This window comes from Mustela putorius, unplaced genomic scaffold, assembly GCF_011764305.1.
Source record: "Mustela putorius furo isolate JIRA1106 unplaced genomic scaffold, ASM1176430v1.1 tig00000827_pilon_pilon_pilon, whole genome shotgun sequence".
NCBI lineage: Eukaryota > Metazoa > Chordata > Mammalia > Carnivora > Mustelidae > Mustela > Mustela putorius.
In genome coordinates, this window is record NW_025421489.1 from 279,005 (window position 1) to 302,141 (window position 23,137).

Here is a 23,137-nt window from a genome sequence, read left to right on the forward strand (position 1 = left end):
GCAAGAGGCCCAGTTGTGTGGCTACTTTTGAGTAAGTATTTTCTTGCTCCTATTCCTTTCTTTCTTATAACATTTTTCTCAAAAAGAATTTATTCTCTAACATAATGAACAGTGTAAGACAGGGAAAATGAAAGAGAAAAAACCTATCCATTAGAATTTATCTTTGGAAAACTCTAGTTCCTTCTTGGAAACCATTTCTTTTCCATCAAGAGCTGAATTGAATGCAGACTGGTTCATAAGATTCTCCAACTCTGCTCCAGAAAAGCCAACAGTACCTCGAGCTACAATTTTTGGATCCACAGCTACGTAGATAAACACAATATTGAAATTCTGAAACAACTCTTCACAAATGACTCATATTCCAAAAGAAAAAAGAAAACAACTCTCCTGAACTTGACCTTAAAATATTTATATCACTGTAACTACAAATTAACTTACTTTTTCTAAAGGAAAACCAAAATTCCTATTAAATAGATCATTAAAATCCCAGTGGGACACATCACAAAACTTATTAAATTTAAATAACTTTGTGAAAAATAAAGAAATGCAGAGTTGCCAGACATGACTTATAAATCTTCAAATGATGACCTAAACTGTTACTAGCCTAAGCACAACTGAAAACATTCAGAAAACATTTTGTTTTCTGAATTTCATCTTGAAATACTTTATACTTAAGTATTTAGAAATTATATGTACATTTATAAAAGCTACCCCTATTAGAGGGAAAAAAAACAGGCTTTTTAAAAAAATATTTTAATTACTTTTATTTGAGAGTGAGAAAGAGCATGAGAGGGGAGAATGTCAGAGGGAGAATCTCCCTCATGGAAATGGGAGCCCAATGTGCGACTCGATCCTGGGGCTCCAGGATCATGACCTGAGCTGAAGGCAGTCACTTAACCTACTGAGCCACCCAGGTGCCCCAACATATCAGGTTTTATAAATTGATTCACCTATCCTTGAAAATACTAGAGCTTAATTTAATAGCTGCATTTATTACTCAAGTGGGTCCACAATATTTTCCTATGTTTTATTTTACAGTTTGCTTCTTTTCGGTCCAAAGTGGTGACATTTTATGTGCTTTTTCTATTACTTCATATTTTACATTAATCTAAAACCACTGATATTTATCTTCAAGAAGTATCCAAATACTCTCAAGAAAACATTCCTTTTCTAAAATGGAATTTTTTGAAAATTGCTAAATTTTGTCAATTCCATTTATAATTGCACCCAAACCATAAGATACCTATAAATAAACCCAACCAAAGAGGCAAAGAATCTATACTCAGAAAACTATAAAGTACTCATGAAAGCAATTGAGGAAGACACAAAGAAATGGAAAAATATTCCATGCTCATGGATTGGAAGAACAAATATTTGAAAAAGTCTATGCTACCTCAAGGAATCTACACATTTAATGCAATCCCTATCAAAATCCCATCCATTTTTTTCTAAGGAATAGAGCAAATAATCCTAAAATTTATATGGAATCAGAAAAGACCTCGAATAGCCAAAGGAATATTGAAAAGGAAAGCCAAAGTTGGTGGCATCACGATTCCAGACTTCAAGCTCTCTTACAAAGCTGTCATCATCAAGACAGTATGATACTGGCACAAAAAACAGACACATAGATCAATGGAGCAGAATAGAGAGTCCAGAAATAGACCCTCAACTCTATTCTCGACTAATCTTCAACAAAGCAGGAAAGAATGTCCACTGGAAAAAAGACAGCCTCTTCAACAAATGGTGTTTGGAAAATTGGACAGCCACATGCAGAAAAATGAAATTGGACCATTTCCTTACACCACACACGAAAATAGACTCAAAATGGAGGAAGGACCTCAATGTGAGAAAGGAATCCATCCAAATCCTTGAGGAGAACACAGGCAGCAACCTCTTCGACCTCAGCCCCAGCAACATCTTCCTAGGAACATCGCCAAAGGCAAGGGAAGCAAGGGCAAAAATGAACTATTGGGATTTCATCAAGATCAAAAGCTTTTCCACAGCAAAGGAAACAGTTAACAAAATCAAAAGACAACTGACAGAATGGGAGAAGATATTTGCAAACGACATATCAGATAAAGGACTAGGGTCCAAAATCTATAAAGAACTTAGCAAACTCAGCACCCAATGAACAAATAATCCAATCAAGAAATGGGCAGAGGACATGAATAAACATTTCTGCAAAGAAGACATCCAGATGGCCAACAGACACATGAAAAAGTGCTCCATATCACTCAGCATCAGGAAAATACAAATCAAAACCACAATGAGATATCACCTCTCACCAGTCAGAATGGCTAAAATCAACAAGTCAGGAAATGACAGATGCTGGCGAGGATGCGGAGAAAGGGGGACACTCCTACACTTTTGGTGGGAGTGCAAGCTGGTGCAACCACTCTGGAAAACAGTATGGAGGTTCCTCAAAATGTTGAAAATAGAACTGCCCTATGACCCAGCAATTGCACTACTGGGTATTTACCCTAAAGATACAAACCTAGTGATCCGAAGGGGCACGTGCACCCAAATGTTTATAGCAGCAATGTCCACAATAGCCAAACTATGGAAAGAACCTAGATGTCCATCAACAGATGAATGGATCAAGAAGATGTGGTATGTATACACAATGGAATACTATGCAGCCATCAAAAGAAACAAAATCTTGCCATTTGCGACAACATGGATGGAACTAGAGTGTATCATGCTTAGCGAAATAAGTCAAGCAGAGAAAGACAACTATCATATGATCTCCCTGATATGAGGAAGTGGTGATGCAACATGGGGGCTTAAGTGGGTAGGAGAAGAATCAATGAAACAAGATGGGATTGGGAGGGAGACAAACCATAAGTGACTCTTAATCTCACAAAACAAACTGAGGGTTGTTGGGGGGAGGCGGGTGGGGAGAAGGGGGGTGGGGTTATGGACATTGGGGAGGGTATGTGCTTTGGTGAGTGCTGTGAAGTGTGTAAACCTGGCGATTCACAGACCTGTAACCTTGGGGATAAAAATATATGTTTATAAAAAATAAAAATATTAAAAAAATAGGAAATAAAAACATACTAAATAGATTTCTAATATGGCTGGCTCCCACACTCACAAACATTTCATCAAATTCTGATCCAGAAGAATAATAAAAAGGAACATCAGCTTCTCCAGCCACAGCTCGAGTAAGAAGCATCTTTCCTGTCTCTGGTGGTCCAACTAAAAGTATTCCTGAAAGAGAAAACAAATACACTGATTCAACTTAAAAAATAAAAATAAAACCTGATGTGAACCTATGAAACAAACAGTTATTAATTAATGCATACATAGTTTTGAGGTTGAAAGCACATGACTATTATTTTGAAACAAAGCAAAACATATGTCTCTAGTAATGATTCTCTTCAGGGACTTCTTTAAAACTAATTTCCCTCTACCATTTAAGTCTTGAGAGAATGGAACATAATAAACTTATCTGTCATTAAACAAGTAAGATAAAATTCACATAAACACAGATTAAAAGATTAAGCAACCAAATGTGACACATGAACCCTTGACTTGATGTTCTTCCATAAAAAACACATATTTCAGAAACTCTGATGAAAATTTTGATGTGGACATCTGAGGAAATTTTGAAAAAATTCCAGAGTACAAGATATTAAGAAAATAGTATTCAATTTTATTTGGTAGGATAAATTATTCTCTTCAGGATAATGTCCTTAGTCTTAGGTGACACATAACAAAGTATGTAGAAGTAATGTGGTTCACTTCTGTAGCTTTGTAACTTTTCCTATGTTTGAAAATTTTCATAACAGCAGTACTTTTTTCATAAGTTGGAATAACAGATTTCTCTGGTTTCCACAACATTTCATTTTTCATTTAAAAAGGTAAAAAAACCCTTTATTAATTAATGCTATATTTTAACATAAAAACTATCTTTAAAGGAAAGTTGTTGAAAAATTCCCCTAAGACTACCCCTTGTATTGCCATGTTATTGTCATTCTTAACTGGTTTAAGTGGTAGAATGTATTTTTGTAACTGAGAATTTTCCCATAATTTTGTAAAAGATCTCTTGTGATTAGAAAGAAAAGTGTTTAACTATTCTATTCTATGACTTTAAACATTCTGATGTTATAGTACTGATTCTAATAAATGAATCCTAAATTTGCAGAGGTTCATACCAACACTTTTATACACTGCTGAACACGGTCAGTAGAGATAGTGGGCGGTATAGAAACAAACCTTAAATATGAGTGCCACCTTTAACTTACCAATTCCGTTTCTAGAACTAGAATCGAGAATAATGAATAAATAAATGAGCAAATCTAGGCTTTGTTCTGAAGAGATAATTAAGGATGTAGGCAAAGCCTTGAGATAATAAGATGATCATCACAGTGCTGATTTTATTATTTTGATTAAAAATGTCTGAGTATCGTTGACACACAGTTACATTAGTTTCAGGTGCACAGCATAGTGATTTGACAAGTTTAAACATTATGCTGTGCTCACAAGTGTAGCTACCCTCTGTCACCATACAACACTATTACAGTATCACTGACGGTATTTCCTATGCCTTTTACTCCTCTGACTCACTCATTTGACAACTGAAAGCATGTTTCTCTCATTCTACTTTATACATTTTGCCCAGCCCTCACACTGCTAATTTTAACCACAAAACACTGGAAACCATAAAAGCTTAATGTAAGTGATTACAGCATAGCATGATCATTTGGTCCAGGGACACCACAATGTCATTACCATCTTGGACCCAATTCTAGCATACGGTTTTCCCTCACACCAAGAAACAATTCTCCAACACCAATTGGGCACCCTAACTTTCCAATCAATTCTGATGCTACCCACCTGGAGATAGCATCAAATACCGTAAGTTAAGGACTTCACCCCAAAAGACCGCAGAATACATACTAACTTGTGGAAAGTTCCAGCCCTCTTATCACATCGTTGATTGTCCTGGCAACCAGCTGCTAACCTTAGGTGTGCTGTAAGAGTTGACTCATTAACAGAAGACAAATCTATTCCTATCATCACTATAAAACTACAAGAAATGGGACTAAGACTACATATGTATTTCATTTTTTTTAAGATTTTATTTATTTATTTGACAGACAGATCACATGTAGTCAGAGAGGCAGGCAGAGAGAGAGGAAGGGAAGCAGGCTCCCTGCTGAGCAGAGAACCCGATGCGGGACTTGATCCCAGGACCCTGGGATCATGAACTGAGCTGAAGGCAGAGGCTTTTTAACCCACTGAGACACCCAGGCACCCCTAAATATGTATCTCTAATTATAAATCACAACAGTAATTAAAAGAGAAAACATCAAAAACAAACAGGACTATTCCACAAATTAGTATGTATATTGCACAAATTTTAAGGTCATGAAAGATCCATACCCACTCCCATAATAATAGAGAGGGGAGGGGAGACTGGGTGACTGAATCAGTTAAACATGAGACTTCGGCTCACCTCATGATAGGGTCGTGAGACTAATCCCAGTGTGGGGCTCTACACTCAGTGCACAGTTGTTTCAGATACTCTCCCTCTGCCCTCCCCCTCACCAGCTCTTGCACTTGCACGTGTGCTCACTCACTCTCTCTCAAATAAATAAATAAGTAAATAAATAAATAGGCTAAACAACTTTTTCAGATTGAAGAAAAATCAAGGGGTGCCTGGGTGGCTCAGGCAGTTAGGCAGCAACTCTCGATTCTGATTCAGGTCATGATCCGTCTGATTGAAGATTCTCATTCTCTCTCTCCCTCTGCCCCTCCCCACTGCCTGCTCTCTCTCTCTCTCTCTCTAAAATAGTTTTTTAAAAAAAATTAAAGAAAAACTAAATGTGTAAACCTGGATTGAGTCTTAAACCTGGATTTGGGGTGGGGGATGGGAAGACCTCACTACAAAAGGTATTAATAAGAGAAATGCAGAAATTTGAATATAACTAAATTTCATAATTAGTTCTGGAACCGTGTGAAATATCCTGACTTTAATAACTATACTGGAGTTATGTAATTGAATATTCTTATACTTTAGGATATACATAACAATGTATTTGGGTTAAAGGAGCAGGAGGATATCTACAATTTACACTTAAACAGTTTAAAAATACATTTATGTAAAGCAAGTGAGCAAATGACAAAGTGCTAAAAAAGTACTGAGTTTAGTTAAGAGTACAGAGAGTTCTCTGCACTATGCTCACAATTTAAAATCTGAAATTGTAATAAAATTCAAAATCCCCTTCCTCTCAAAAAAAGGTTATAAATGGTATGTTCAGAATGAAGACTTATTTGTAAAATAGCCATTAAGAACTAAACCTTAAGCATTTAAATCAGTAAAAATTCAATCAGCAATGGATTATTGTATTTTTTTAATGTCAAGTCATGGTAAAGGGAAGGTACCTTACCCATGGAAGTTTACCTCCAAGCACAGTAAATTTTTGTGGGTTTGTCAAGAATTCAACAGACATCATTAAAAATGTTAGCTATCAACTTAAATTAAAAGCACATTTATGTGTGTACTTTCATGTATTTATTTTAAATTACTCTGGTTTAATAATACACTTGCAGCCAATTTGCAACCCTGTATTAGACAACTTTAAAGAGTACTCCATGGGGAAAAAAAGAACTCAAGTACACTGGTCAGGGTTTAAAAGAAACTACCTGATAAGAAGTATACCAAAACATAAAATATCTCTGGGCTGAAGGGCATTATGAAAATCTAGATTTAAACTCATGACTCTCTTAGATTCCTAGATCATTTTCTAGGACTTTCTCTAGGAAGAATACAATCATTACAGAGTAAACAAGTGTTTTTTTATTAGGCTTAGAATGGTCTTTGAAAGTTACTGATTAAATTATTAAAACCTTATAAAATGTTTGTAAAGTTAACAGTTGTAAGTAAAGCTCGGTCCATCCCTAAGGAGAAATGCATACATATGTTCACCAAGAAACATAAGAAATATTCACAAGACCACTCTTTAGGCCAAAACTAGAAACAACCCAATGTCTACCTAATGGAGAATACACAATATTGTGATTCACAGAATGCTATGCAATGGGGATGAATGAAGTAAAACTTCATGTAAAAACATGGATGGATCTCATAAACATCACTTTGAATGAAAGAAGCCATATACATTACATGTATTATGTTTATGTAAAGTTCAAATGCAGGCCAATTAATCTATGTTATGAGTCAGAACAACGATACGCTTGTGGTGGGAAGAAAGGGACACTAGGAAGTTTCTGGTAACATTTCACTTCTTGAGCTGGGTGCCAATAATATACTGAGTTCACTGTGTGAAAACTTACTGAGGTACAGATTTGTGATTTGTACAGTTTTGTGTGAATGCTAAGCTTCAACATTTATGTTTATAAAGAGATCTGGGGGGCTCAGTCATTAAAGCAGCTACCTTCTGCTCAGGTCATGATCTCAGGATCCTGGGATCAAGCCCTACATCAGGCTCTCAGCAGGGAGCCTGCTCCTCCCTCTCCCTCTGCCACTCCCTCTGCTTGTGCTCTCTGGCACAGGCTCTCTCTTGAATAAATAAAATCTTAAAGGGCACGGATTGCATGGAGCACTGGGTGTGGTGAAAAAATAATGAATACTGTTATGCTGAAAATAAATAAATTTAATTTTAAAAAAATTTAAAAAAAATAGCATCCCCCCAAAATAAAAAAAAATGTATATAAAAAGAAATCTAGCCCTTTATGCATTAAAATACATTTTTTAAATATTCAAAGATATCCATATACTGAAAGAAGGCCAAAAGACATTTGGTCAAGGTAATCAATAACTTTGAACTGTAGGAAAAGGGAAACAGATTAGATGTCATCTACTACTAAAGCTACATTTTCTCTGCCCAAACTTTCTGTCAAGAAAATTCCCAACTGAGGTATATAAAATCTTTATAGAATGGAGTTTAGGGATCAAGACAATGAATGAAGTTATAAAAGCCCTTATTAGTATTCTTATGGCAACTATATGTAAAATTATTTCTACAGAACCAGAAATTCTAGGTAAGGAAATGAAATTCCTATACTAGCTCTTTAAGAGTCAGTAAAACTGATCACAGGTACCACCTACTGACCCACCTCTTTTGGCAAATGCTATAAATTACATTGCTCTATATAAATGAGATTCAATAGAGATGGTGGCAATATAAAATTGTAACATTAATTATGATATTTGCTTAGATTAGCACAGAAAATTTTGTGATAATCCACAAACTTTGGGATGAACCCTTTCTAAGATTATCTATATGTCTTCTTTAGCTTCATAATCAGAATTGGACACATTCCAAAAGATGTGTAGTCTCTTGAGTACTAAAGTGTATACACTGCAGGGAGAAAGGAAGAACGCCTCACTGACCATAATCTCAGCACAGGTTCAATGGAGAGTAGGCTGACTGTGCATCTTAACATGGGCAGGGCCCTCTGCACTCAACAGTTTTCAAATACTCACCGCACCAATCTCTTCCTCAATTATTCTCTTATTGCATTTCTAAAGGGTTCACATCTGTTTAAATTGGCAAGTGAGGGGAGCCTGGGTGGCTCAGCGGGTTAAAGCCTCTGCCTTTGGCGCAGGTCATGATCCCAGGGTCCTGGGATTGAACCCCGCATCTGGCTCTCTGCTCAGCACGGAGCCTGCTTCCCCTTTCTCTCTGCCTGCCTCTCTGCCTACTGGGATCTCTCACTCTGTCAAATAAATAAATAGTATCTTTTTAAAAAATTGTCAAGGGAAGGGAAGGACTACTTGGTATAAAATTATCATAATGACTCCTGATACTTTGTTCCCTATCTATGCATAAATATTTTTCACAGCCTTGACTATTAGGGAATAGAGTGTGGAAAGAGTAGGTGCTCTCATTCTACTCCATATTAAAGTAGCCTTTTGACTGATCAAACAAGTCAGGCACATTAATTCTCAAGATCTTTGCTCTCTCTCTTCCTCTGGCTAGAAGTGTCCTTTGCTCAAATACATACATGGTTTAGGCACACCTGGCTGTCTCAGTCAATAGAGCAAGTGATTCTTGATCTCAGGGTTGCATGTCTGAGCCCCGTGTTGGGCATAGAGGGTTTCAAGTTGAGCCCCGTGTTGGGTGTAGAGGTCACTTAAAAATAAAACTTAAAAAAAAAAACATGCATGGTTTACTCCATCATCTTCAAATCGTCACTCAATGTCACCTTCTCAGTCAATCAGACACTGAATATTCCCATTTAAAATTGTGATCTTTAGGCACCTCGGTGGCTCAGTTGGTTAAGTCTCTGCCTTCGGTTCAGGTCATGATCTCAGGGTCCTGGGATTGAGACCCGCATCAGGCTCTCTGCCCAGAAAGGGAGCCTGCCTCCCCTCCCCCTCTGCCTGCCTCTCTGTCTACTTGTGATCTCTCTCTCTCTCTCTCTCTCTGTCAAATAAATAAATATCTTCCCTCATCATATCTAACAGGAGAAATTTAAACCAATCATTCTCAAACTCAACTCTGCATAAAAATCATTTGAGAAATGTATAAATGCAAGTTCCCAGGCCATGGCCTAGAATTCTGGTTTGTAGTTCTAGAAAAAGGTCCAGGACAGTTTGCATTTTTAACCGTCACCCTAAATTATCCTGATACAACTGGTCAGGGATGTACACCACGAGATACACTGCCTTAATCCCAATATAAAAGCTAGCACTAGAATTTTTTAAGTGTATACCTTAAAAGATTATTTCACTTTTCATGCAGCCTCCTCCTCTAGCAACTGTTATTACTTGCCCTCAGATGATATATATCAGTAATGACATCATTAAGAATGACAGTGAAAACTTGGAAAGACAGTAAATCACTTCAGATCAACTACAGGGAACTATTACAAAGCTATCTTAAAACCTCTCCCCTTTGGTTAAACTTCCCTACTGAACAGATGTAAGTGAGTAAATAGAGCAATTTCTAATTTCCTGATAAAAAAGACAAAAATATTGTCTTTAAGACAGAAATTTAGGGCGCCTGGGTGGCTCTGTGGGTTGGGCCGCTGCTTTCGGCTCAGGTCGTGATCTCAGAGTCCTGGGATCGAGTCCCGCATCGGGCTCTCAGCAGGGAGCCTGCTTCCCTCTCTCTCTCTCTCTGGCTGCCTCTCTATCTACTTGTGATTTCTCTCTGTCAAATAAATAAATAAAATCTTAAAAAAAAAAAAAAAGACAGAAATTTAGATGCAAAAAAAAAAAAGATCAGTAAGCAAAACTAGAGTTTTGCTGAAAACACTTAACATACCAAGAATACACAAGTTGGCAGAGCAAATGTACACTGGACACTAACAGTTTTAGCCCACTACATTGTTTATTTAAGGATCTACACAGTGAGACTTTATAAGTTATGCAAATTAAATTTATAGCCAAACCACGTGAACCTTATAAGAAATTATAAGGCAGTCCACATCATGTTTTGATATATATTTTGGTTTAATATAAGAAATTAAGAAACATAAAACAATAGCCAGAACTAACCCCACCCCTCCAATATCGTTCATATGGTGTCCCTACACTGGTTGTGTTTTGAAAATGAGGAGACAAAAGGTGACTAGCTATAAAAAGAATATTCTGGGGGTGCCTGGATGGCTCAGTCGGTTAAGCATGACCTCAGGATCCTGAAACTGAGCCCCACATCCGGCTCCCTGCTCAATAGGGATCCTGCTTCTCCCTGTTCCTGGTGCTCCCCATGTTTGCACTCACTCTCTGTCAAATAAATAAAATCTTAAGAAAAAAAAGAGAATATTCCTGGATGTTAAAATCTCATCTAAGTTTTGATGCCACAAAAACTTAAAATATCTGGGGTAACATGCAAGTTCTGGGATGAAGTCCTGATCCAGACCAACTGTTATTCTTTAATTGTTATCAGTTTTTTCTCTCAAGGTAACCAATCATAAAGAACATAGAAAACACGAGGTAAAAACTGAATAGCTGAGAAAGCAACAGGAACTACTTAGGATGGGCATTACAACTTCATTTTAGACTGGTAAACTGAGAACTAGGAGAATCACTTGAGGCAATTCTTATTATATACTAAATTTATATGTGTGTGTGTGTGTGTATATATATAGATACATATATTTTTTTTAAGATTTTATTTGAGATGGGGAGAGAGAAAGCACACAAGTGGGGGAAGGTGCAGACATCTCGATCCAAGACCCTGAGATCATGACCTGAACTGAAGGCAGATGCTTAACCAACAGAGCCACCGAGGAGCCCCAAATTTTTATATACTTATGTATTATATATAAATTTTTCATAAATTTATTAGTATGTCTTTGTATTCTTATTATACAATTATTCTACATGTTTTTAAGTTTTATAATTGGACAGGTTTAACTTTCTAGAAGTCTGGAAAACCAACCACTAAGCTAACATTTTTGCTCTAACATAATCCTTGGAACATTAACAAAATATTAATTATTTTCTCAAAATAAAACTTGAAATTCATACAGTGTCTAAAGGAACTTTTCTTGTAACCCACAAAGCAATGTAAATATAATGAGCCCTAATAATGCACTTGGCATGTAACCATAACAGATTAAAACTTTTCTACTTCAATGCAAAAAATCACCTCAATTTGAACTAATCTGTGAAGTGTTGACTTAGGAAAGAAAGGCCTAGACACCAGAACAGTAAATGCTGGGGCACCCAGGTGCTGGGGCACCTGAAGACTTTGCCTTCAGCTCAAGCCATGCTCTCAGGGTCCTGGGATCAAGCCCCACATCAGGCTCACGTCATGGTCTCAGGGCCCTGAGATCAAGGCCATCAGGCTCTCTGCTTAGCAGGGAGACTGCTTTCCCCGCTCCCTCTGCCTGCCTCTCTGAGTACTTGTGATCTTTCTCTCTCTCTGTCAAATAAATAAATAAAATCTTTAAAAAACAAAAACAAAACAGGAAATACTTCTTCTCTCCTGTCTCAGGCAAACTATGAAAAAAAAGTCGAGTATTTAAAAGATTAAAAATAAAGTCAGATAAATAAAAAGAGCCTTTACCAGATAAAAATGGATTTTTTAAGAGTCCATAAATGCCAAACAGCAGCAGAACGAAGAGAATCAGATGAGTTCATCTCAGAGAATCTGGAGGAGGAAAAGAAAAAAAATAATTAAATCAAATAACAACAATGACAAATGACACCTTGACGAAAAGCAAGAATTAGGTTATTGATGGTAATCATATTCCATCATATGCAATTTTGGAACCTGACATTCTTTTATATAGTTGCCATGATTTCCTTTCAGCACCCTGTTATCAAAAACCTCATGAAGTAACTCATGCTTCTGTCCTTGAGTCTGGTTCTTATTTGAGAAAAGGGAGAGTGTCAACAGGTATTTCCATTTTGACACAGCTTAAGTTACAAATATAATGGAATATAACCAATGAAAAGGTACATATGTGTTGGAAAAAGTATGTGTAACCATTTTAAAGGTAGGACTCTGACTTCCTTTTAGGTATTCTTCCCCAATATGGATGGTGTCTAATCGACTTACCATTGGTTTTTTCGTGAGGGCTTGAGCTTTCAGAAAACCCTCTGCAAAAACAGTTTTAAATGCATCTTGGTGAGCTTCAGGTATATTTTTGGTTTTCATGAGTTTGTCCAAACTTTCAACATCTGATCCCCTGCCCAACAACAGGAACCCCTAAATACACAAACAAGGCATCAGTACTGACTTACTATATAAATAACACTGCCCAATAATATAATGATCACTTACAAAAAAAATCCCTTCAAAAAATCTAGAATTTCTAGTTTTTGTTGACCATCAGAAGAATTACACTAAGAGTTAAAAATAAATTACCTAATCAACGGCAAGGAAACTAACCCTGGAACTTACCCTTCCATCAGTCAATTAAGAAAGAAACTCTCTGTAAGAAAACAATATTGAAAACAATAGGTCACCTGTGGACTCAGGGTTCCAATGGTTTGATGTTCACACTCCTTTATCTCTACTAGAGGAAAAACCTCATTAATTTATTAAATGTTTATTGAGTACCTTTTACAAACTTGGACTTGTATAGGTTGTGAAAATGTAAAGATAAATAACCAATGATCAGAATGTTTTCAGTCTACTGGGGAGAGATAAACAAATAACTAATTTTTTGATATCATTTTGATATTATGTTAGAAATTCTAGGTCTAAAAACAGAAAAAAAAAAGAAAAGAAAAGAATAGAAATTCTAGGTCTGGGAGCACCTGGGTGGCTCAGTCAGTTAAGCATTTGACTTTTGGTTTTAGGTCAGGTCATCATCTCAGAGTCATGGGGTCAAGCCCAACATTAGGCTGTGAGCTCTCAGCAAGGAGTCTGCTGAAGATTCCTTCCCCTCTCGTTCCCTCCCCTACTTTGCTCCTCCTCTGATTGCATGCATTCCATCTCTCAAGTAAAGATCTTAAAAAGAAAAGAAAAAAGAGGTTCTAGGTCTGGTGGTAAAATAAATGCTACCTCAGAAGTCAAGAGAGGCATCACAGAGAATAGGATTTCTAAACCACAGGGAACACAAAGCATAAACACTGTGACAGAGTCATGAAATAACAGGCCTTAGCAGTCAGGAATGGCAAGCGATCTTGTATGACAGGACTTTAAATGCCAAGAAACAAGCGGAGCAGAGGATCAGATGGGGTGCCATATTTAAAGATGAGAACAGAAAAATGGTTGGCAGAGGCCAAATGGACAAGAAAGCAGGGAAGGGGCTAGGAGAAGAATAAATGAAACAAGATGGGATTGGGAGGGAGACAAAACATAAGTGACTAGTAATCTCACAAAACAAACTGAAGGTTGCTGGGGGGAGGGGAGTTGGGAGAAGGGAAGTGGGGTTATGAATATTAGGGAGGTATGTGCTATGGTGAGTGCTGTGAAGTGTGTAAACCTGGCGATTCACAGACATGTACCCCTGGGGATAAAAATATATTATATGTTTATAAAAAATAAAAAATAAAAAGAAAGCAGGGGAATACAATTATTACATTAAAACATTTTAGACAGATGGTGGGTTGGTGGCAGTCTGGAGGCTGGAGTCTGGAGAACTAGGCTGCAGCTCAGAGCTTTTTACCTTGCCTCTCTGCCATGCTCAGCATGTCTCTCATCTGCAGACTAGTTCCCACGTGACAAGCTGGCTGTAGCCTTCTCAGGACCCCATTCACACACAACAGCATTGAGCAGAAGGAGGGGGACTGCTTATCCAGGTGCACTGATAACAACAGAAGAGCCTTTTCTCCAAGAACACGAAGGCCTCTCACATGCAGTGGCATGCCCGCATCAGATTCAATAACTGACAAGGAAACCGGGTCACAGTAACTGGCTTAGATCCATTAGAATTTCTTGCTGGGGTCTGGATACTGTATCTTTCTCAAGGCACATGAGTTAGGGTTACACACTGGAATGCAATAAAGGCTCTACATCCCCAGAAAAGGTGGGAACAGCTTTTAAGTAGGCAAACAAGATTTTTATTTTGGGTAACACTTCTGGAAACTTCGACATGCTTCCCATTGTGTATGGAAGAACATTAATTGCAACTGTCCACAGCCAATCTCAGACCACCTTGACTATCCTATAATGCTATCCCATCCCAGGAATAGTGTGAGACTTCATCTGAAACTGTGCTAAATTAACTTGCTCCATTTAGTCTGCTTGTTACGTGGCTAGAGAGGAAATAAGGTGGGAGCAACATCTATTTCTTCTGAGAAATTGGGCTACTCCATCCACAACCTCTTCTGGAAGAACATACCCAGGAGCCTGCTACATCCCTTTCATGTATGCCATTGAAGGTTCTGCTGACCACTTCACAACAATGCTCAAGACAGCCCAAACCTAACAGTAATCACACACTGCTTTCTTTTAGATAGAAAAGTAAGTGTAAAGCAATATAAGAAATCTTTCATCTAACTATTTATTGAGCTCCTATTACATTCTCTTGCCTGGGACTATGGAATTAATGATTGGCAGACATAAGTCATGACCTTGTAGAGCTTGAGTTGAGGAGGGAAGACAGGCATTATTGACCAACAACAATAATAGAAGCAAATGTAAAATTATCAGTGATAAGCACCAAGAAAGAGCTGCAAGGCAGGTCCACAAAGGCAGACTTGAGGAGCTAAAGCTTGAGCTTATATCACGGAAAGATAGGAATCCACCTGGTAAGTAGTGGAGAGGTAGAAGAGTAATCCAGACAGAAAAAGCCTCATGTGAGAAGACTCTCTGGCAAGAGAGAGCATGGCCAGAGAGGTTGGAGCATAGAGGAGTGAGGGAGGTGGTGCCGGAGAAAGCCAGAGTATAAGGGAGGAGCCAGATCATATAGGCACTGGTGACTTATGTTTAGAAACTGAGTCTTTATCTTCAATGTAAAGGGGAAATTCTAAGCGGTGGTATCAACAGATTCATATTTGAAAGGGTTATTCTGCCAGGGTGAAGGTCAGATTGCATCCAAGAAAGCCATTTTTAAGGCTAATAATGCAGTATTCCACATTAAAAAAAAAATGTTATTCAGACTATGGTAGAAACTGACAGAAGAATTCAAAAGATGTTTCGAAAGTAAAAATTATAGAATTAAGTCGTCGATAGGATAAGTGAAAAACTAGCCTGTCCAAATGAATGGTGGTGCCAGTCAATGAAAAGGGAACATAGAAACAGGACTTGGAGTAGAGCGGATATCAAAAATACATGAAGATCTCATACAACTCAATAGCCAAACAAAACAAAACACAGTCTGATTTTACAATGAGTAGAGGCTCTGAATAGACATTTTTCCAAAGAAGACATACAGATGGCCAACAGGTACTTGAAAAGATGTTGGTCTACGGCCATACCACCCTGAACGCGCCCGATCTCGTCTGATCTCGGAAGCTTGAAAAGATGTTGGACATCATTCCTAATGAAGGAATTTCTAATATACATGCCAACGTTTCAGACATTGTGCCTTCTTAGTCCACTAAAAATGGATGATTGTCTATCTCATTTCCTTAAGACCAATAGGACAATTAACAGGGTAGAAATTAGTCCTTAAAGTCAGGCTTCTTACCTGGTTTTGGTTCATACCACTCAGATAGAACCTTTCCACAGCTTTGCTGTCAGAGTAAATGTTAAATACTCTGAGAATGCTGTGTAAAATAGTGTAGAAACTATCATTGTAAGACTATGATCAATTCTTTCAAACTAAGCAATCTAGTTTTCATAGTGAGGGGGAGGCAGGGGGACATTTTATTATAAGTCTGTTTCCAAGTTTTCCACAAGAAAACACAGTCATCATGTTAATATAATGGGTCAACCCATTATAAAATAAACTTAACCTAAAATATATGACTATATAATTAAACTTCTCAGTATTCTGTTGACCTCTACAAAAGCTTCTAATACCTGGCACTAAGAATGTTTACCCAGAAGAACACTTCTTTTCTTATATTCTCCAGATTTGGCAAGAGCCATCTTCCCAGACACTCACTACAGAACACTTATTACACAACTTTGTGAGATGGAAATTAATGGAAGTAACTACACCTAGAGCTTTCATTATTGGCACAATTACATAACCACACATCAGTATAAGGAAACATCTCCAATTCCCTGCTTTGAACACAAAAATTTTAGTCCTAAGATTTCTGTTGGATGTCTCATTCCAGGATTCCGAACGAGTCCTACATACAATGGGTCAAAGGAAATCCAGTCACATTTGGTGATGGGGTGGGAAGGTACAGAGGGAGGGATAGAAGGAGGGAGAGGGGAAAAGACTGATTTTAGTTCTGGAGACTCTGAGACCAGAAATTCTTCTCAAGTCAACCTGCCCACCGTTACGCTTACCAGAGAAGTAAATGACTAAAAAGAACAGAAAATACTAGAGGGTAACAACAGATCAAACCTTTGATTCTCTCTAAGAGACTTTCCTCCTAGGTTGAAGATCTCCAAACTTAGATCTAGTCTTTATCCATAATTATAAGCTGTGCATTTTCCCTGCATTTAGTAGATTAGTTCTTACTACATTGGGAACATTGGCCTGGGGCCATGTTACTATCCAGATACTTTCTTAGGACGATATAATGGACATGGGTTACATTTAAAATCTGTCCATAAACCTTTTCTTTTGAGTATTTCACCTTGTGTGGTCCATATAATTCTTGTGCCAAGTGGACACACAACCCAGACCCATCAATGAGGGTCTTTGAAGGAATACTGGGAGAGAAACTAATGGCTTCCGAGATTGATGGCTATGAAAATTGTGAACATCTAGTGCAGCTGGGGCAGTCTGTCCTGCAACCTGGACAGATGTGAGGAAGAATGAAGACAACAGGGGAAAATCAACAACAACAGAACCAACAGTGGAACATCTACATGCAGCTGTTGGAAGTTATTCAAACCCTGAACTTTTAAGTCTCATGTGTGGATAAATTCCCTTGTGTTTAAGCTACTTTGCACTGGGTCTCTACGACTTATAACCAAAAGGAATTGGACTGATGAAGAGAAGAACAGGGAATGAAGGGACAGTGAGGACAGGAAGGTCTTAGAACTATAGCTAGACTAAAGCCTTACAACAGCATTTATGACAGGAAGGTAGCTGGTTCCCCATTGGTTCCCTTCATTTGTCTTTTGTAGGCCCAGGACAGTTTGCTAAACCAGAATATGTTAACAGAGTTAGGTCAGAGCTGAAAAGTGAGTGGAATTGCCTTCTACTTTTTGCTTCTGCTTTAGGCACGCTTAGGCACACTGATCTCTTCCTTCTCCTTCCTCAAACACAACCTCAGTACTCCCCTCACTTCAAAATATCATTTCTAGGAGAGTTCAACTCTCAGCACAGCTGACATTCTTAGCCTCCTTCTTCTCCTGCCTATATTCTCTGCCAGCTCATACCCTTGGATTAGACAGGGAACTCCTGGCCAAGACCACTTTACATCTGACTTCTCGTGGTGTGACCCAGTTTAAGTTGCCCAATGCCCTTTCACTTACAAAACCCCCAGAGAAACTCCTTTCCCTTGGGCTGAGATTTCAACCATTTAAACCAATTAATCCCATGCATATGCGATGCATATTATAAACCTTATTCTACCTACAAATTCTTATTTAATACCGTAACTCTAGGCTTATAGTCTATGAGCCCGTATTTGAGGGAAAGTTATAACCAAATGTCCCTAAACAGCTTGTAATCTTTAAAAAATGTAAAAAAAAAAAAAAAAAATGAAAAATAGCAATGCCAAACGTTTAAAAATAGAAAACTGGTGCCATCTTGTGGTTACAAAGAAGTAAAAATAAAAATTTTATCTCACTTTTTCAATATATTAAAGAAGCATTGCCAAAATCAGACCCACCTTAAACAATCATTTCTCTCAGTGTTCTGAAATTCCCAGATAAAACCTCTTCCTCCTCCTTTAGAATATTGTTCATGTGGAGAGTTTTCCTTGTCAATCAGACTTATTGCTATCTCAGCCAGGAAAATCTAATTTCCTGGAAAAAATAGTTTCCATGATTATATTTTGATTTTTGAATCAGAGACAGATCTTAATTCTGAATGCTAAGGTAATGCATTCATGCAAAAGAGCTCTAAGACATTTTTTAGGCATTAACATGGTAATCAGCAAATGTCTTTGAGAGATGATTCCAAGCACTGGAAACAACACATGACTGGATTTTTTAAGAGTCCATGAAAGTATAGGTTGACTTCCAGAAAACGTAATGCTATAAAAAGTGTTAAAATCCTTCTTCCCAGAAATGTCTGGGTTGACCAAAGAAATAAGATGAGCATGATCTAAGATGTCCTCCCAAATGCTGCACATCTTATAGACTAAAGGAAAATGCCATGAGCTAACTAACAAGCATCCTTACTTTGAATACAAAATGTGCCATGGAAAGCAGAAGCAGACCTTCTGCATTGTAAAGGCATTCTGCTACTTCACATCTGTCCATGAAGACTAAAGGGATATCCCCATAAGCAATAATATTTGGGTGGTCTGCATTTAAACTTATAGGACCTCCTAGTATAAGTTGATACAGTAATTTAAATAGTTCATGTTTAAATTTAATAATATACCTCAACATGTTCGTGGGTGCCCGGGTGGCTCAGTCATTAAGCATCTGCCTTTGGCTCAGGTCATGAATCCAGGGTCCTGGAATGGAGTCCCTCTTCGGGCTCTCTGCTCTTTGGGAAGCCTGCTTCTCCCTCTCCTACTTTGCCTGCCATGTTCCTGCTCTTGCTGTCTCTCTCAGTCAAATAAATAAATAAATAAAATCTTAAAAAAAAAAAAAAGAAGAAGAAACATATTTGTACTTTATAGGACTAGCTTCTATAAAGTACAGGAGCCTGCTTTTCCCTCTCCCTTGACCCAACCCCCACCACTCATGTGCTCTCTTTCTCTCTCTCAAATAAATAAATAGAATCTTTTTTTTTTATGTAAACACACAAATCTGCACTATTTGCCTGATGGGAGTTATTGACAGGAACAATGAGAATAGAAATAGTAGCAGACGTAGAGGATGATTGTGGAACTGACCAGAGCAAGAAGAAAAGAAAAAAAGTGAAGAATGAAAGAGCCAGGTTGGGGAGAGAGAAGAAAAGCAAAAAAGTATTACATAAGCATAGGGTAAAATTGTTTTGTGATGATCACATGTGTCTGAGCAAATTAAAGAGTAGTAACAATAAAAGCCAACATTTGTTGAACACTCAACCATATGCCAGGTAGAATGTGAAATTCTGACTGTGTAATATTTAATCATCTTTGAAAAAGAAAAAAAAAGTAGGTGAGCTTCCTAACACTACTAGAATTAGACAGCTACGTGGGATATTTTGCAGTATTTTTCTCTAACTTCAAAATTCCAGAGATGGCTTTTAATGTATATGACATTCTGCTTCATAACCTTGCATGGTGTCCATACATTAACTAAACAAATATTCCAGACTTTTTTTAAAGAAAACTTGAAACATTTCTAAGTGTCCTAAAGTCAGGATAAAATGGCCATATATGCACAAATTTTTGAAATCTCTCTCTTTCTTTAAAATTTATTTATTTAATAATAAATAGAGAGAAAGCAAGCATCCATGCAAGGGGGGGGCAGATGGAGAGGGAAGGAGAGAGTGAATCTCAAGAAGACTTCCCACTGAGCATGGAGCCTGACATGGGGTACAATTCCACAACCCATGAGATCACAACCCATGTGATGACCACCTGAGCCGAAATCAAGGGTCAGATGCTTAACCAGCTGAGCCACCCAGGTGCCCTTCTTGAAATCCCTTTCGAAATCTCTCTCAAAAGTGAATGACATGAAATTAAAAAATAAAAACAGTAAAGAACAGGTCTTTCATGATGAAACAAACAAACAAAAGGTCCAATCTTATACCACAACCTTGCACCAAATTAAAATATAATGTCAGGAATGGAAAATTGACTTCCTTTCCAGAGAAGAGTATGCAAAGTAGCAGTAAATGGGGAAATTCTGGGCCACAGTGCTAACAGCTCAGGGGCAGAAAGAGCATAGCTGGTTTCCATCCTCTTTCCCATGCTGGCAGGAAATGGCTCAAGGCCTATGCTTGTAAGAATGGCCAAATTTACCTTCCACTTTGGCCCAAGGAGAAAAAACTGAAGGGCCAAAGTCCAATCACTGTTTTTACACTCCTGGCAGTGGAAGTAGCAGTGATTCAGCTAGGAGAGGAAAATTCAGAACTATTTTTTTCACATTTGAATGTCTCTGTAATCTAACTGCTTAAAAACTACAGCAAAAGAAATTTTCCATTTCCCAGATGGGGAAGAGTAATTGATAATATAATCATCATTCCTTGTATTTTTCCTTTACCTTTGGATAGAAGAGTTAACTTCGCTGTTTTTTAAAAATTGTATTCTAAATGCAGGTCTCTGATTTTTTTTTTTTTTTTAGATTTCTTCTAAAAATTAGTCAATGAGGCATTATTAGCATAGAACTACTACACATTTATCATAGTGAAGAAAATATTTGTTATAAGAAAATAACTGCCCTTCCATACTCATTTGTGGATCTCTCTGGGACTTTCTAGGACCTTTCTTACTGCTAATAGAATTGGATTTTTCTCTAGGCTCTGAAATGGGACAGAATGGTATATTAATTGAATGATCTCAGTGGCTGTTCTGAATTTAAAGATGAATGTTCACTTCTTTTCTATTTCCTATTCCAAATTTTGCCCAGCTATATGGTCTAACGTAGCCTGTCAGACCTTCTGCAATGAGGTCAGATAACAGCACTAAAACATTAAAATGAAATCAAATATTCCAAATTGAATTAAAATATTCCAAAAATCATATATCAACATACCGTGATACTCCTAAATTCAATTTAAAAAAACCTCCCATTGTTAATTTCACAGTGATATAATTAAAAGATATAAATCTTAAAAAATTAAAATCCAAAATCTTTTAGTTGAAGTCCCAAAGGGGTAAAGTGTGAAAAAATTCTGCTGTCCATGTGCATTACGAATCCAAAAATTAAAGTCCCCAATTTCAGTTTAAAGTCTAAGTAATCATTCTCTTTAACTGCTCATTTGCTCAATTTCGGTTAGATGAATTTTCCATGTCTTCATTCTTTAAGCCGCTGCAGCCTGGACAGTCCTTCTCTAGACTGGCTGCACTTCAGGACCTCAGTTTTTGTGTCTGTTTGCTTGCCACACAGCTCAGCAGCCTCACTATGAAGGATCTAAAGCATATAAAATTACACAGCAATTGTTTTTCATACCTACACATTAACAAAAATAAAACAATCCCCAAATCTTAGGATAGTTAACCCAAACATAATTATGCTCCAAATCTCAGCACCTAGTGTCATCAAAAGTCATAATAGAAACTCAAAATGAGCTGAAAAATATTTCTTTCAACTTTACTAGTCAACCTATGTTGTTTGTCTGAGGCCCATGATTATGACCCTAAATAAACCAATTAGGATTGCACAAGAATGTCCATAGCAGGGCCCCTGGGTAGCTCAGTTTGTTGGGCGACTGCATTTGGCTCAGGTCATGATCCTGGAACACCAGAATTGAGTCCCACATTGGGCTCACAGCTCGGTGGGGAGTCTGCTTCTCCCACTGACGTCTTTTCTCTCATGCTCTTTCTCTCTCATGCATTCTCTCTCTCTCTCTCAAATAAATAAATGAAATCTTTGAAAAAAAAAAGAATGTTCATAACATTATGCATAACAGCCAAAAAAAAAAATGCAAACAATCCAGGGGTGCCTGGGTGGCTCAGTTGAGTACCCAACTCTTGCTTTCAGCTAACGTCCTGGTCTCAGGGTCACTACACTGAGCTCAGCTAGGCTCAGTGCTCAGCAGGGAGTCTGCTTCTCTCCTTCACCTTCGCCCTCTGTCCCTCCCCACTGCAGTCTCTCTTTTTCTCAAATAAATAAATAAATAAATGTCTAAAAATAAATGTAAACAATCCAATGCCATCGACTGATGAATGGATAAACAAATGTGGCTCATCTATGCAATGAAAAATTATTCTGCTAAAAACCAATGGGAGTTGCTCCATGTTACAGTATGGATTAACTTTGAAAACATTATGCTGAAGTGAAAGAAGTCAGTCACAAAGGCTACACCCTGTATGATTCCATTTATATGAACTATCCAGAATTGGCAAATCTGTAGAGATAAAAAGTAGATTAATGATTACCAGGTGGTGGAGGTGGAGAGAAATATGACTGACTGCTAATAAATGTGGGGTTTCTTTTTGGTGTGATGGAAATATTCTGGAATTTGTTACTGGCTTTAGTTAATGGTAAACTGGCAATAGTGATAGTTAATATACTAAAAATTACTGATGTGTACATTTTTAAACCATGAATTTTATTTATATTTATTTATTCATTCATTCATTCATTCATTTTTTTTATTCATTCATTCATTTTTAATTGGGGCACCTAGGTGGCTCAGTCATTTTAATTTCAATCATTTTATTTTTTTAAAATTTTAATTCCAGTGTAATTAACATAGTGTTAAATTAGTTTCAGGTGTATAAGATAATGATTCAACACTTCTATACATTACTCAGTGCTCATCATAAGTGCACTTTCTCGTGTTGCATCACCACTTCCTCATATCAGGGAGATCATATGATAGTTGTCTTTCTCTGCTTGACTTATTTCGCTAAGCATTTTCTTTTTTTGTTTTAATTTTATAAGTGTACTCGTAATCCCCTTCATCTATTTCACCC

The 23,137-nt window shown here is 37.4% G+C and overlaps 1 long non-coding RNA gene across 1 annotated transcript in view; it reads right to left on the reverse strand.

Annotated features, from left to right (window-relative positions):
- LOC123393336 overlaps window positions 1–23,137 on the reverse strand; it is a 34,123-nt gene that overhangs the window by 6,547 nt on the left and 4,439 nt on the right. Inside the window, exons 2-4 of the long non-coding RNA XR_006608095.1 lie at window positions 12,486–12,635; window positions 11,991–12,074; window positions 3,058–3,210 (exon numbers count right to left, since the gene is read on the reverse strand). This is a non-coding gene — a long non-coding RNA (uncharacterized LOC123393336). The remainder of the gene's footprint in view (window positions 1–3,057; window positions 3,211–11,990; window positions 12,075–12,485; window positions 12,636–23,137) is intronic.